This window comes from Anopheles moucheti, chromosome 2 (assembly GCF_943734755.1).
Source record: "Anopheles moucheti chromosome 2, idAnoMoucSN_F20_07, whole genome shotgun sequence".
Lineage (NCBI taxonomy): Eukaryota > Metazoa > Arthropoda > Insecta > Diptera > Culicidae > Anopheles > Anopheles moucheti.
The window spans coordinates 75,236,794-75,253,073 of NC_069140.1; the positions used below are offsets into that span (position 1 = coordinate 75,236,794).

General features: G+C 43.7%; 1 protein-coding gene and 1 non-coding gene across 3 annotated transcripts in view; both read right to left on the minus strand.

Moving 5' to 3' along the window:
* The window catches only part of LOC128302924 (matrix metalloproteinase-2), a 220,366-nt gene that overhangs the window by 16,562 nt on the left and 187,524 nt on the right, over positions 1-16,280 (minus strand). The window lies entirely within an intron of this gene.
* Positions 2,215-2,296, minus strand: Trnas-cga (transfer RNA serine (anticodon CGA)). Its single transcript has one exon. It is a non-coding gene; the product is annotated as a tRNA-Ser (tRNA).

Consider the following 16,280-nt stretch of genomic DNA (forward strand, 5'->3'; position numbering starts at 1 on the left):
GCTACCAGTCGTTTAACCTACCATCTTGCCTCGGTGGCAGAGAGCACTGGCTAGGCGTAATCAAATCTGAACCCTTAGCACCCTTCAAGCATGGAAGGTGTATTGTGTCAGCAGAAGATGGAGTTGGATTTAGCTGACTTTTTGGATCCTTCTTACTTACGGCAGAGTTTCCACGCTGCCGTACTCGGTGAATGTTGTTTGCAAGCTTGTAAGATAATTTGCTTGTACACTTTCCTTTTATCGTTCGTTCCGGCACTGCTCTCGTGGCAGTAGGCCGCCGGAGTAGTACTTGAGCTGAGGTAGTAGCACCATGTTAGCGTGCTGTACGGTAGGTTCCTTACAGCATAGCTGGCGCTAAAGCTTGTACTGCCTTTCGATACGTTCACTTATGCTTTTTTCCAGAAGGAAAGAGAGAAAGAGAGAGAGAAACTCTAAAAGTAGGCGGGTAGTCGCGCCACCCGTTCTTTACGACCTGGTCCTATCGTTTGTGTTTCGATGGTGCTGTTGCCTTAACCAGACCCCGCCGGAGCCTTTTTGCACTCGGAGCCATGATGAAGGGAACGCACAGATCAAAAGGCCAGCATTACCATGATTCCTTTACTGAAGAAGTAATAACCCATCTACGGAACGCGCATTGTAGTCCGGATCGAAAACGGCATCAAATGGAAACATCTTCATATGCTTTCCGATTGAAATAACACATCTCGTCTTTGATGCCGTCCATGCTTCCTGCAAAAGGCACGGCGGAGACGTTCTTATCTCGCTCGTCTTCGATAAACAATATTTCCGGTGTCGATCTTCTGGCCCTGAGGGTGCTATGGGGCTATGCTTAGAAGCGAACTCAAGAGTGTTTGTATTATCGTAGTACGTTCGATTATGGAATGGGGGGGGTGGGGCGGATGTAATGTGTACATCCATTTTCACCAGAGCAAATATAAATCTTTAAACCTCTAGGAAGCGAGTGTGAAATCGTTTTCACGTACGTTCGCTGCGAGGGCTGTAGTGTTTCAGCACCTGGAAATATCCCAACGGTTGCTTTGCTGTCTTTAGCAAACATACCGTAAACGGCTATTTTACAGTGCGTAACGTAACTGTGTGCACACTTGAAAATGTTTTGAAAATAGAACAAAAACATTAACAGCATGGAAAATGTGTTTTTGTTATCAAGCAATACGTTGTACAGAACAAAATATAATTATACATGGTTTACGCATATTTTTACAAACAGTGTAATTATTGTTTTCGCCAAGTCACCAACCATGGTTTTGTTCTGAGTGGTTTAATCATTTAAAAAACTCGTTCAAGAATATATTAAAGTACTTCAAATCATTTAGAATATAATAAATATATTTGTCAATTTGGAGAATCAAAGCTTTAATTGGAATCCATTATTTTTAAGTGGAATCATTTGTTGTATTTAACATTTCAATTGAGTCATTGAGTTTCTTTAAATGTCCAACATGTTTCTTTTGGGTTAAATATGCAATAGTGTGTCGTAAAATGTGTAATCATCTTAAAGGTAGCTTCTCATATAGCAATCCAATCGAAAATTCTAGTGATCGATTTCTCGAATATCGAATATCCTTAATACCATAGATCTGATGTTAGCGCTTGACCATATGGAAGTCACTCACAATAGATGTTATCCATTCCAGTCCCACCAAATACGCATTAGAGACGAATTACTTTGGTTGCCGTAAGTGTGACTATTGTCGGTTTTGATCAATGTTATTCCATTTAGCAAAGTGTTCGCTGCTGAAAATTCGATTCATTCAGCTTTTTTTTTATTTTATTAGTATCAAGGCTTCCAATTAATATAATTATAATAATTGTTATATATAATTATTTATAATTTTGAGAAATTGTTTTAAAATATTGTATGGCACATCTTTAGTTCCTGAGTGTACTTGTTCTTGAGTATGCATCGATCACAACAGTCATTCATCGAAAACATAAAGGACTACTTCTTTCCCTAGGCTTATGTTGATAAACCAGTATTGTTATAGTTTTGTTACGCACTGTAGATTAAGCTGCATCTAGGGACTGTCATACGATAATGTTTTGTACAAAGCAATGGTGAACGTTTAATGTTTATCAAACAGCACATTATAATAGTTAATTTATTATTAGTCCCGTTTTGTTTAAGTTACTAAATTTAAAACTAAGCTTAAGTAAAAAACGAAAAGAAAATAAAAATAAAAATATGCTTTCACACGCAGCCGGTAGGATTCGAACCTACGCTCCCAGAGGGAATCTGATTTCGAGTCAGACGCCTTAACCACTCGGCCACGACTGCTGCGTCGCAATCGCTTCGCCGCGCACAATCAACCCTCAATAAGCTCATTATCAGATAATACCGTTTAGGTTGAGCGAGTGGGTTTCGCTTCCCTTTTTTTTTCCATTCACCTGTTTTCGTTGCGATTTGTTCACAAAACACGCATCATTTGCGTAATGCAGCCCTCGGTCCGATCAGCTTTCCGATCGTTTCGGACAGATTAGTATGTTTTATTTCTATTTTAAGACCAATTCGCGAGAGTGAAGCTGATCGGCCCCGATGGTTCGAAACAAGCGCGTGCCGTTCGCTCCGAAGGGGAAACGGGGTTCACACAACGCTTAGGGTAATATGCTTGACAAATTTATGCATTTTACGACTGTGTTTTTTTTTTTTACCCATTCGGAGTTACATATTCGATCTTGACTGCCCCCGTTTTGCTTGGGGGACGCAAACTCGCACGAGATACGCCATACAGCTCTCTTCTCTTGCGATTTATTCCATAAGCGCACACCACACCAGTCGTTGCTTTTTTTCCCCTTGTCTACAGCGGCATAAACGTTTCTCATCCTCTTCATGCCGCAGTTAATGCAGCTCCGGGGTGTGTCAAAGCCCCCCCACCCCCGAAAGGGTCGACCCTAACGATGTCGACGCGACCGCCTTTGCGAGCGACGAATCCTTCGGCATCCTTCGGCGACCGTCTTCGAGCGGTAAATATGTTATCAAATTTGAATAAACTCCGTTCCACGTCGCTGCTTCGTCTTCTGCCAGCTGGGAACGTACGGTGCGCGCCACCCGTAAACGAGCGTGTGTATGCTTTATCCCGCACACTTCGAGGTTCTCCTGCGCTTTGGGTGCGAAAGCGAGCAGGGGACACGAAGCAAGTTGGGCGAGGGGGGGGTAGCATAAATCGATCGACATCATGGGTAACGACATGTTCCTTCTTCGTCTTGCTGCGAACAGCACTCGGTTTAGCAAAAGGATAATTTGTCCTTGCTCTCCGCGCGCGTTTGCGTGAGGGAACGAAACGCAAAATGGTTGACGAAACAAATGGTTGCTTGGATGCTTTTTTTTGCGTTGGGTGGAATAACAACATTAGGGGTTGGTCCCCGTGAAGTGTTATTGGTGTTGGAGGCATATAAAGCAGATAAGGCAACAACTTTTATGAACCACAACAGCACCGCAGCTGAGATAGCTCGCTAGTGTATCGCTGTGATCGATGGCATCATGAGAAAGCTAAATGGGTTGATGAACACATCACTTTACCACCACTTGCATGGTGGAAAACAAGAAAAAACAATCCGTGCAATATGTATAGTGTGACGCGTAAATTTCATCCCGATGTAATCTTCTCAGTGAGATTTAATTGCCATTCGAAAAAAAAAAAGCAACACGCTCCCCTTAATGAGCTGACAAGGATTGGGGCTAGTTCCACTTCATTTTCCCACGTGGGGGTGTACGTTCCGCGATGGATTGGTGCTTGGTAAATTGGTAATTTTGTAGCACCGAAATGAAATGACATCTAATCACCGACCAGCGCCACCTGGCGGGCGGTTTTGCTCGCGTTCTTCGCTCGCGCAAAGTAATTCGCACTTAATCACGGGCGTACAACGCAATTAACTCGCAAGACGCGGGCCGCGCGCAACGTCATCCAATCGGTTGTGCTTCATTTAAAATGGTGGGGTGCGTAAATGAATTTTCATCACCACCCGTAACACACCCAGTGCCGGAGAGATGGTTGAAATATTGCTAGTCGCGCGTATTCTCGGCACACTTTATGAAGATTAAAATTTACAAACCATCATGACCGGTCCCGGTTTGCTCGGTGATTTTTCCTGGTAAAACGGTAACCCACGGTTTGGTAAAAATTCCCCTCCCGTTAGCAGAACGGGTCTTGGGGGTGGTTTAGTTTTTACGAGCCAAACTGAAGCCCACTTAGTGTGTGGGGGCGAGGGGTACGTGTGTTGTTTTTTTTAATTGCCCTGCGAGACAAAACCTCGTCTGGCCAGGATTAGAGGGCCGTTCGAGCGAACATAATCCAGCGTGGTCCCCCGTTCCCGTTCCAGACCGGGCACTTCTTGTCCTGGAACATGGGAGTGGATGGAGAGCATTTTGCTAGCGAGAGCGTTGCTGCCTTGTAGCAACACTTAAACGGGTAATTAATACCATAATTAATTAATTTACGAGCCACATTTTGCGTTAATTTAAATCTCACGCTATTTACCGGAACCGGCGTTTCGGGTTGTTCGTTGGGGATGAGTAGTGTGGTCGCGCTGGTTGTCTGGTTGTCGGTTTGACGATCGGCATTTTCGGGCGCAAAGCCCGTTTAGTGTTGCGATGAAGTCTATAATTGAATTCTGTCGTTTCGTGTGACAGTTTACTCTTTCGCTGGTAGATCGATGAGGTGCGACAGATTGAAAACTGTCAGTTCTTGTACGTAACATTCGACGAGGGGCTTTTTTCCGAGGGCCAACCGGACGGATTACTTTTACAGGCTTCAACTTGTGGGCTTTTGGGTGTATTTGGGGCTCTAGTTGTCGAAAGTCAAGCAACCGAGTAGACGTATTCTTGAATGGTTTGAGAGCTCCTTCGCCATATCCGGGTAGTGTCCAACACAATTCGTAGTAAAAGAAGAGAGCCCGTGGGCTTTATTCGTAATTCCACGACTTCCGAATATCTGCTCGTCGAATGTCCAAGTTCTCACGAATGCCATGGTACTGGAGACGTAGACGTAGACCCATATTCGCGGTCGCTCACTCAAGGAGGTTGTGATGATTCAAATAAGCATCACACCCAGGTTGAGTGAGTGCCCGAGAGTAGGAGAGTTCGGCGTTCGGATGGTTACCATGTTTTTGGGGTCTCCTCTGCCGGTGGTAAAGCTGACAGCTGTAGCGAACTTGTTGAGACCACAAATCACAAACAGGACGACGATGACTTCCCGGTGCATTTGTTGAACTTCCGGTGCGTAATTGACGTTGAAGTTGAAGAGGGAATGCGAAAGAGGAAGCCATCTTTGCTGGATGTTCCTTACCAGCAAGTTCACACATACACTCGCGCGCACTCCTTTTTGATTTGCAGAACCGGATCGGTCGGATTTCTAGTCTGGTTTGGCTAAATTAATTATTTAGTCCCTATTCGGAGCCACCAGCTCATTCCTTTTCGATGCAACGTACAGGATTGGAGAACGATAGCTTTCCGTAACTACAGCTTCATTTCCATTGTTGCTTCTACGGCACAAAATGGCGCTGCGGTGAATGGTTTCGGTACGCGTACTACGTGGAAGCGAGAAAAGAGATCCTTTTTCAGATAGCGTGGCGGCGCTCCTTTGCTCCAATTGATCCCGCACAGTACATTTGGAGATGAATGATTTTTGGTCAGTTTGGTAACAATAAAAATTAACACCGTCTCCGTCGAGAGAAGTTCCACGTTACGGTAGGGAAGTGATTTTGTCATCCTCTCAGCAAGGCGGGTCTTGTGAGACAACACACACATACACAATCGAGCTTGGTGGAACCGGATTTGGTGGAAAGTCACACTGTGGTCAGTCAGACATCCTCATCATCTCTCTCCACCACCACCACCATCCGTTCCCCCCATTCCCCTTGTCCCATTCCCCTTGTGGGGGAATTGTGGAAATGCGAGAACATAATTTATGAACCTCCGGGATGTGCAACTTTCGCAGTGGCCAGTGGCTTAAAACCGGATCGTCGTGGTTGTCCTGCCCGCCATTCCCTGGAGGTCACTCGAAATGATTCGAGTTTGCGATAAGTGCCAGGAGCGGGTGGAGGAAGCAGCCAGCATTAAAGCGAGAGATCATTGAAAAGTTCGCATTTCCGGCTTCCGGGTTGTTTGGAAGCTTCGGCACCGAACGACCGCCGGATGGCTGGGGAAATCAATTTAATTTCAGTTCCGGGAGTTTCTTGTTTGCTAGCTATTAAAGGCCACCGTGATGGGTGATGTTCGATGCATAATTCTCATTATTCAAGCTTATTACGTTGGTGGGAACGTTACGAATATTTAATTAATGTAGTAAAAATGCTTAAGTGGAAATAATAACTAGGTATGGGAGGGGAACAACATTGGAATAAGATATATGAGGCATGAGATGCCTCCCATCAATTTCGGAAAATCGTGCCATTGATGGCCATTTCGTTTCCAATAAACTTATAATTGCTTCTCAAGCCATTTTACATGAGCATTTGTTGGGAAAAAAAGTATGTAGCAGAAACAAGAGGAGTTTTGTTAGAAACACTTCCTGATTTGTTTAAATGTCAAGCTCCAAGATTCCATTTCTCCGATGTAATACGTGTAATACCCCATGTAATACCCCAATACTTCGGTTAGCGTTTTGTTGGTGTATTGCGCAAAGATTTTTTGACACTAAAAAGACAAGAGACTAGAAAAGATTAACTTAGACCGAAGGGAACGGAAGAGACTTATCAAGTTTAATACCGAATATTTCGAATGCCACTGTACCAAACGTTTTCAATATTTTTTATCCTCATAAATTAGATTGTTTTCAACAATACAGTTACTATCTTAACAAATAAGCAGTTCTTATCATAATTATCGTTTTCGATCGAATTCCGGAAACTTAAGCCAACTTCCGTATATCATATTTTATGTATCTTAAATATAAACTAAATTGGTCCCCGGTCCCCGGCCCGGGTTCATCGATCAAAACCTATTAATTTAAGAATTTACCGAAGGAGAATTTATAAGAAAAACCCAAGAAATATTAAAAAAATAATGACATTTAATTTTTATAGTGATTCGAGTTTCGAACATTTTTGAGGTTATGTTTCATATTACGGACGTTTCGAATCAAATTTCGGGAAGCATCGAAACTTCGTCAATAGGGTGCACAACTCACAAACTTCCTGTGCTAAATGTGTAAAACTATTTAAATTGTAACTTCTCCACGTCCAAACAGACATAAAGAGGAATTTTTAGTCGCGATTTTGGTAACATTCTTGGCATCTTGAAAACAGTTCAATCTTGCAAACAAAGCAAAACTCCTCAATGGGACATTTCTGATGTGGTTTGTCTGTATGAGTCTGTAAACAATTACAATCTACTCCAGCTGTCCGGAGTATAACACAAGATTTAAAAAAACCTTATTTAAATAGCGGACAAAATTCAAAAGAATTTTATGTGAAATTCAGAGTGTTTTCTCGTTGATAATTATCTCAACAATCGATGCCGATGTCCTGCGATGCATCTCGGCCAAAATAAATAAAGGGTATTTGAGGGAAAACTGGTAAAAAAATCCACAAGGAATTTCCTCAATCAAAATGGACGACAAATTGAAAATAATTATCTATCACCAAATTAGCATCTGACAGGTGCTAGTAACTTAAAAAAATGATTCCAGTATATAATGTGTAACACGTGAAGAATGCCCTGAATTTAAAGCTGTCCATAGTTTCATGTTTTTGTCTTATTTTTCAATCATTACTGTAAGAATTATTGTGAAATTGAAACGGATTTCGGAATTGACTGTATTGACACTAAATTTTGTTACAAAAAGTTAATTAAAAATCAAATTTCTAAAAGTCTTTTTAAAATTTCAATTAATGGAAATACATTTTAAACTATTTAAAGTGATTTGTAGAGCTTGCTAGTGCTAAAGCACGAAGTAGAATTCAAGTAGTCCCTAACCATCTAAAGATATCGACCACGTCTGATGCTTACTTTCATTTGAATTAATTTACATACAAAAAACTTATCTGAAATTCGTTAATATCGTATATTTCTTCAATGAAAAATAGACTCAATTTGTCTTTCGATTCCGATGTGGATGAAAGGAAAGACAATATTTTTTTGCATTTCGATTTGCACAGATTGGAAGCGATTTAATGTTCAATGCAAAACAAGAAGCAAAAACGAGATGATGAAAAATCTTTAGTATTGATTTAAGCTCTCAACAAACATTAACTTGATCGGTGAGTAGCGGAATTTAGCAAAAAGAAAAGCCATAACTGATGACGGTAATGACTAACCCGAGCGCAAATGAAAAATTGCCTCCCCGAGAAGCGGAATCTTTCAGACAAACACCGGAACAATGCGACCCTTCGGTCGTCTTCGGGGCCATCCGTGACCGTGACCGGAAACCGCGCTGGACGGATAAGCGGACACACGACCGCGGGGAAAACCCGGAAGATACTTTAAAGACTCCCGAAAGCAGTCGGGAAATCGTTTTCCATGGCCCAAAACCATCCGAAATCCCCTGCCCTCCTCGGTTCACGTGCTGATGTGTTGTTTGCACAGGGACAGGGACATTTGTGGGGAGTTGTTTTTTTTTTCTTTACGGAAGTCTCGTGTCTGCCACTAACGCCGAAGCGGAGATAAAACCGTACGCCGTGCTCATTCCTCACGCCGGAAGCGCAAACGACGTTGTTCGGCGGAAACATTACGGAATCTTTCCGCTTTCCGTCACGGAAAAGTTGAGTCGAAGGCACGATTCCGGCAATGGCGCGTCACTAGCGAGAAAGCTCATAAACCAGAATTAATTGGGCGTTCAGTGTGGCGCTGCGTTTTTGGGTTCACCCGAGAGAGGGGGGGGTGCCCGAGCTCCAAGTAGTGGCCATTCGGTCTGTCAGTTTTTGTTGTTCGTTTCCGGATGATTTAAATGGTAGTGGCAGTGTAATCGAAGGGCGAGAAAACAGCTCAGCAAAGTGCCCACTGCGTTGGGGACCCACGCGAATGGGGGTGTTGTTTAAATTTGTTTCCTTTCCGGTACTGTCCACAGTCCGTTGGTGGTCCAGTTTGTCTTTATATTTCTTACACCCTCAAAGGTACGATCGATCGAAGTGGAGTGGAAATTCTTTAAAACATTTGCTTGCGTTCTGCATGACTCACTCGCTAGCGGCTTAATCTGTGGGACACTCCTGACCGAGGGATGTATTTACCTGAAAGAAAATAAGCAGAGAGAGAACAAAAAAACACGCGAATCAGTACAAGTATTGCCGCTGCCAGTCCATTTGTCGTTGGTAAGATTTATTGCCGAAATCAAATATTAGACGACAGATTTTCCGTTCCGTCCATGTTTTCTTTTATATATTTTTCCACGGCTAAGAAACTTCGCTTTAGCCACACAGACTTACAGCAGCAGATCCTTCCAGGGGAGGACGGGACGATTTTTCTACCGATTGTGCCCGAAACGTATGCTTTTCCCGGTCCAGGAAAAGCTCCAATAAAAGTAAGTTCTTAGCGTCGGGACGGGACGATAAAATAAAGGAAAACGAAAGTTCTGCCAAACTGAATGTCCTCAACTCAACTTCAGCGAACCATCAAACTTTGGACACGGCCAACGTCGGAAGATGTGTGTGTGGATGATTTTTATGGTTCCATTTTACGGATCTCTTCCAGTAGATCTTTTTTCCTTTTCTTAGTTCCCACCCGAGCACCCAACAGCAGAAATGCTGAAATCTATAAGTTACACCATAAAAATCACGATGGTCAGCAGCGCTGCGAGACCGAGGGCATATCGATCAAACGTTGACAAAATGGTGGAAAATATTCCACGTCGTCCGGCTGCGTGAATGCATTTAACTGCCGCAGGGAGCAAGGATTTTCGGACCAGAAGTTGCATTATACGTCCGTATATAATGCGTTCGCTTCCGTTCGACGGCACCGGCACACCCATGCGGATTTATTAGTTTTCCGCTGGACTTCATCTGTGACAGACGCATCATCATCATCATCGCATCGCATCTCGTGATGCTTCAAAGTGTCGACTTTTGCCAGGAATGCATCGCACGATTTGCTGGGCGGAAGAAAAATGGAAAACCGTTTCCATCCGTGTCGGACGGACACGTTTTCGACATTGATTTATTGACTTTGACTGTTCGGGATGGGGGAAGCTTTTAGAGTTTCTTTGCAAAAGATGCCTGACGTCGAAGACGTTCGATGGAAGCGACCGCTTCGGGTACCCTTTTTCCCTTTTGTTTTCTTTAGTGCCACCGCAAGAGCCATAAGATGATGGTGTGGGTGTGAGTGTTTTTTTTTTCTGCCCCTTCTCTATTGTCTTCTACGATACCGTCACGTTCCGTTCATTTGGAAAAGATGTCATCTTTTCTTCAGCCTGCCAGTGAAAGAAAGTACCGTGTCGATGATGGCCCCGTAAGCTGCTGGAAGTCGGCTGTGGTTTTTTCCTGGTGCAGTGTCGCTCTTTTCCCTACCTTTCATTGCCTTTGCGCATCTGATGGTGCATCTTTTGTGTGGCAAAATATGGCAAATCATTGCGAAAAGCTTGCGCCTGTTTGCCGTTTGTTAAAAAGGTGGCGTTGTTTTCTTCCTTTTTACTTTCTCTCCCCCTGACAGTCCCGTGGTGCTCTGTGATTGTGGAGCGAAGCGGTAAAAGTGCCATCGAAGTTGCTGGCCTGGTTTTATGCCACGCCACGTCTAATTCAATCAGCATCCCACCTTCGGGAGATTGTGCTGGTGCAATTTTCGAATCAATAGCGTTATTCGATTTGCTAACGGTGAATATGGTTCGGAATAAGGTTCAGCAAGAGTGTGTGTGTGAGAGAGAGAAAGAGAGAGAGCAATCTATATTTATTGCTTTCAATTTGCAATAGGGTTTCATTTAGTGAAATTTGTCCCAAACACTTGCACAGGTGGTTTTGTGAGCAGTAATTGCTAGACGGTGCCAATTTTGCGTCATGTAGCATAAGTTTTTCGCTTTGATTTAATTTATAAACAGCATTTTGTAAAACGATCCTAATGGAGGCGGTACCGAGCAGAGGATTTCTTAGAACTTCTAACATAACATTTTAATCTTCGTCCAAGAAGTAACGGTGTGAATTAAAGATGGTCGCTGTGAGTAAGAGGTGAAAGAGTGAGCTAAAACCTGCAAGTGATTGCATGGAAAAAACTCACTCACTCTCCTTCCTCACCAGGGACTCACTCTTGAGTGACTAAAAGAATTTTGCCATTCTTTTTGTAATAGTTGGATAAAGATTGGATGCTGAGCTTAGAGATACTTTTGAATAGAGGAAGAAATGTTCAAGAGTCGTTTATTGTTGACGTTCGAATTAGAACTAGCACGGATTAACAATAATGTAAATAGGAACTTCTCCATAGGAATAGGACGATATTTTACAGGAAGTTACACAGTCTAAAGACTTTTTAAAAGAACTAATCGATTTTTTCCTATGACAGTTGCTTTCGTCGTTTTACGAGTTGTCAAATTCGCTGCGTTGCGATACCAAACCACCATAACTGTCATTATATCGGTCGATATATTTATCGACTGGTGGTTAATTTCGTTGGCGATAGGTCCCATTGACAAGTATTCAGGCAGCGGGTACGATAATAATGACATTGTACTAAACCTAGTGTTGAATATTATTCAACGGTCGATATGAAAGCAAGAGCTGGCTTCCATCGTTTAACGGTAGAGGGCGCTAGAGGGTACACGAGCTATAAGAGGATCAATTACCGGGAGAAAGGCGACTCCACAGAGCAAACCCGGACGAGGACGTCAATTTTTAGCTCCTCTAGATGAACAAAATTAAGGCAATCGATTTGGAAAATAACGATTGTTGAAATAAATCCTTTTTGTGCGTTTTAATTACGTTTGTGCTAAATTTAGACCTAAAATAAGACTAATAAAACCATTGCATGGCGACCATTTAATGGAAATACAAACACAAATAAACAATTGCTGTTACACGTCGAGCTTCTACGGCAGACCACGCGAAGGGCTGGTCCTTTTGCTGATGTCACAGGACGGTAACGGATCGGTTTTCTCGGTGAAGCAGAGTCTATGGTCGAACCGTCCCGCTTACCAGACCAGACCCGCTAGTTGCTTCTTATCCAAAGCTTGGGGAGCTTATTCAGACAGAAGGGGTTAAGGTGTCGAAGACCAGAACTCTGTTAAAGGAAACTAGATGTTGCTTCTTTAACCGATTCACCAAAGAATTCTTTATCCTCAATTGTTCCCGCTTATACAGCCATTTTAACAAATGTCATGGCTTGCTTAATCTACATTCTACTGCGGTTTACAATTCATTAGATTAAATATTTTCATATGGTTACTTCGATTTTACAAAACTCAAAGACGCAACAATTGCGTTTTGTTATTCTTTTTGGATTGCATTCACTGGGTGGGAGTGAGTAAACCCATTCAGTTGAATGATTATTGATGCATCACAAAAGAGTGAGAGCAAAGGTTTCGAACTCCTAAAGCCACTCTGTGACTCTGATTCAACACAATAAAAAGAATTATTAGTCTCATCTTTTGTATTGACGAATAATGAACGAGATGTGATGTGTTATGTTTACAACAGTTAATTGCCTAGATTTACCTTTGATGTCCTTCGCAAAGAACGTTGAACAATCGCTTAGCGCAGCGTGTAGAGCGTGTCTTTCAACGCTACGGGGGATATCGGGCGACCAATTGGAAATCGGAATGGAGCGATTTGTCTGGGCGAATGTTCCCAACACCATTGTACTACGCATCCCGTAAGTGTTGGAAGGAAATTGTATGCACAAGGTAAGTGTTTTATCGCAACGGCAAACAGACGCACTCGACGTCCTCGGCTTTGTGTAAATAGTACGCACCGGGCGCGCGGGCGGGTGGGGTATTTGACAGCTCTGTTGGCGCAGAAAGCCGTTGTCGTCGAACGCCGCATGAGAGTAGCTTTTTGGAGAACAGTGTTGAGGAGCAAGTAGTGCATCATGCAAACGTGTTGCTTACATATTCGCACATCAACACATTGCTGTAGCGCGCTATGGAAAAGGGCATCTCTACCCCATCCCGATGATTGCTGCTCATTTACAGGCAGTGGTCTTGGCAGTTTGGTATGAAAGAAGCGGAGGGTTTGCTATAACGCCAGCAGAATGTGAACAATTTCTTTATCATTCCTGGACCATGCCATGTTACCGGCCGGGTGTTTGGGATATTGAAGAGCGAGTCGTCTAAAGCCGATGGTAACGCACTGTAAGACCGTCCATTGCAGGTTGGCACGGGAACGAACCCTGTCAGTTATGGCCGTTGTTGCATAATCGGTAATACAAGGCAACACTCGCACGTTATGGTGCAATGCACGGCAGATTAGTGTGCACCTGCCGTGGTGTAATCGCTCCTAGCAGACGTATGAACATGTGGCGCTCGTGGGTTGCGGGTCACACATTCCCCGTGAAGAAGATCTCACTCTCTCTTTACTCCGAAGCTGGGGATGATGCTATAGGGCGGTATTTGGCATCGATCGACATCGATCGAACCGAAGCTATTTAGTCGCAGGCGAGGATGAAGTTTGCGACGCAATGTACATATTTCCTTGAGCGCTTCACAGCGCGAAGGTTAGGGCGGAAACGGCTTCAGATTCTCGAGGTTGGGTAAGCAAATCGTAAGACAATGGAAGACAAGGACAACCCCTTTTGTCTTCGTACCTCACCGGGCCGGGGGTTTCTTGGGCGACATTCACCATGTGCCCCGGCTTCCATTTAAAAGATGAGGCCCCAGTTAGCACTGGTTCCGGTTACGGTCTTTGTCTATTGGTTTTGAAAAGCGTCCCAGCGTCAAGGGTGCTTTTGCAGTGGTTTTTCAAGACATATCATAAGGGTGCGGTTTTTGGGGTTTTGGTGTGCTGGAGGGGTGGTGGAGTAAAGGCACTGCTGGTATATGCTGAAGTGCAGAGGTGATCCGTATGATGAGATGCGCACGAAGGAAACCCTCGTTGAGAGGGGGAAACTTCCATGCCAGAAGAAAAACGCTGATAAGACAATTGTTAAGTGGTTGTTCTTGAGTGACAATGGCCGTGTTCGAAGAATGTGCTTTGCCACTGATGCCACATCGCATCCATTCACTGACTTTCTAAACGATTTCCCTTTGGGTTTTTTTTTGTCCCCCCTCGCTCCCCCCCGATGCGCTCTGGGTCGCGCATTTTCGCAAGGAAGCAAATTTCCGCCCTTGTGTGTTTTTTTGTTGCTGTTGTTACTGTTACGTTCGAGTTCAGGGCCAGAGCGAAATGGAATGTGCCGTGCGTTTGGTTCCAAACCAAGCGAAGGGTAGCTCATAGTTGGTAAGAATTGTGTGCAAAGGGATGTGGAAATGGTAGATTGAAGCATGTTTCGATGCAGAAGAAGATGTGATTGACGGAAGAAAATTGTGGAAGTAAATGAAATTGTCTTCAGTTTGACGTAACTTGTCCTAATTTGTGAACGCAGCTTTGAGCAAAAGAAACTCTAGATCCTTCGTTCGTTTGTATTCAAGATGAATTAAATATTTATCAACAATTTTTTTGGTGTTTTGTATCGCTGTAAGTGTTATGAAATCCACTAAACTATTAACCTTTCATGATTTAAATTAAAAAAAGAGGAAATCAACGGTGGCAACTCACTCCGAGACAGCGACTTCTTGTTGGACTTCATGCTTTACTTTGGCGCGATTAAGTTCCGAGTCAAAAAGCCGCACTGCACGTTTCGCAAGAGTTGCGCTACTCAAACAAGCCGGAAACAACCGGTGCTTCATAAGCCCTTATTCTTCTGCAGCAAATCGCCACCAAAAAAAAAACCCTCCCTCGCTTATTGTGTTTCAAAAAAACCGTTCGACTTTCGCAAACTATACAAAGTCGAGCAGTGCACGTCGAAGGGCCGAAACTTCATCCACGGGAGCGCAGCGAATCGGTGTGCGCGGCGTGGCAATATTAACAGTGCCCGGGGAAAGTGTTTACCTTTTTTCCCAGTGAGTTTTAATAACCTCGGCCCAACACACACACACACACACACACTTACTTGTTGCCGTATGCCGGGGTGCGGTTGAATGCCAACAAGCCGCACCAGTCACCAATAATACAATAAGAAATTATAACCAAGAAACAACGAAGGGAGGGAGAGAGAGAGAGGGAGGTAGAGAGAGAAGGAGAGAAATGAACGTTGTATCATGCTTAAAAAGTGTAATTTAAAAACTTGTCCGTAATTCAACCAACGCTGGACTAAATCTACCACCAAAACCGTCCCGCGGCGTCATCCAACGCAAGTCAATCTTCACATTTTAAGGGGTGATTTTATGGAGCAAGTGAAAGAAATTTGGTAAAATATAAACACCACTTTTACGCCCCATCTCCCCCTCACCACATTTCACTCCCATGCCACGTGTTTCGCACATTTTGCACGATGGAGGCGCCCAGTCTTTTGTGGCGTTTTTTTGTTGTTGTTGTTGTAGCTCTTAGCTTCACTTGAGAAAAAAGCCCTGCTTTAAACAAAAAAGCCGGATAAACGGCTTTCTGATCCCTTTTGATACGGTAATGTTGTGAAGAATGGGTGCCTAGCTGTTGCCGTCTGACGGTGGTTTGTGGTAGCCTGTGAGGTAGAATGTTATATTGAATTTCATGCTCAGCGCAACAAGGTGGTGAAGTTTCCTTACGGCACAGGGTGGTTGTGTGTTTTTTTTTTGTAATACAACATTCACCACGAGTTAGTTAGTTCCAAGCGGAAACTACAAAGATTAATATGCTTATCCTTCAAAAGCAGATCGTTACGTTTGTTGATCATATATATATGTTGTGCAACTAACGCCCTGGATGTTTAATAATTCGTATCAAAATTGTTTCCAGCCTGTCGCGTCCATCGATGCGCTGACGGTAGCTGATGATGTGAAAACGAACAAACATCCACGCTGATGTACCGTGCGAGCGTTTGATCGGTGAGTTATGCCTGTACAGCGTACGCCGGAAAATGGAAAAGAAACTGAACGAGCGGAGTTTATGCGTGTGCGCCTGCGGCCATTCAACACTTGACGGTTCAGCGGAGTGTGCCGGCTTAGTGTTCGGTTTCCACTTACCGAAGGCGCGCACGAAATTGCAAAAAATACGCCTACAAGACGCGTGGCAATGGAGAAGGAAAACAATCTGAAGAATTCTCCGCCCACCCCACCACGGTGTCGTTGATTTATGAGATTATTATTTTTCAAAACCATTTTTCCTTCGCCGGGTCGTTCCGACCGCACACGCACACCGGTGTGTGTGTGTGTGGGCCAGTTCTGACCAGAAGGTCATTC